This window comes from Pogona vitticeps, chromosome 2 (genome assembly GCF_051106095.1).
Source record: "Pogona vitticeps strain Pit_001003342236 chromosome 2, PviZW2.1, whole genome shotgun sequence".
In the NCBI taxonomy this organism is placed as follows: Eukaryota; Metazoa; Chordata; class Lepidosauria; order Squamata; family Agamidae; genus Pogona; species Pogona vitticeps.
This window is the reverse complement of record NC_135784.1, coordinates 164,496,906-164,497,414: the sequence shown is the minus strand read 5'-3', so window position 1 is coordinate 164,497,414 and position 509 is coordinate 164,496,906.

Below are 509 nucleotides of genomic sequence, written 5' to 3'. Positions count from 1 at the left end.
TATGATACTCACTCATTTCTGTCTCTTGATAGTGACTAGTGATGTGGAAAGAACTTGGGATGGTGCTTGTGCTATAGTTTGTGATACAGTGTACAAGTGTAAAGCCAATCTTTGATACCCTGCCATTGATCTTCTGTGATGTCATGAAAATTTAGCTTCACTTCATATCCTCCTATCTTGCACTATTCCTAAAATCATCTTTAGATGCTGGTCTGAAGTTTCTTTAATTGGAAAAAAAAATCATTTCCACCTCAATTTGTATTGCCATTAAAAGGGTGGGATTTAGGGCAATTAAAGAGACGTAGCAGAACATTTCAGTGTTGATACTGGAGAAATCAATGCACTCTCATTTCTGAGTAATGGATATTAGAAACAGCAAGGAAAGACCATTGCCTTCTTACCTGCCTTCAAAGTCCCTATCAGTCTTCTGTATGGTTTCCTTGTGGAATTCTGATTTCTGTGGACCTTTGGGCAGACCACCTCCCAGGCCTCTGAAGTGTTATGTCACT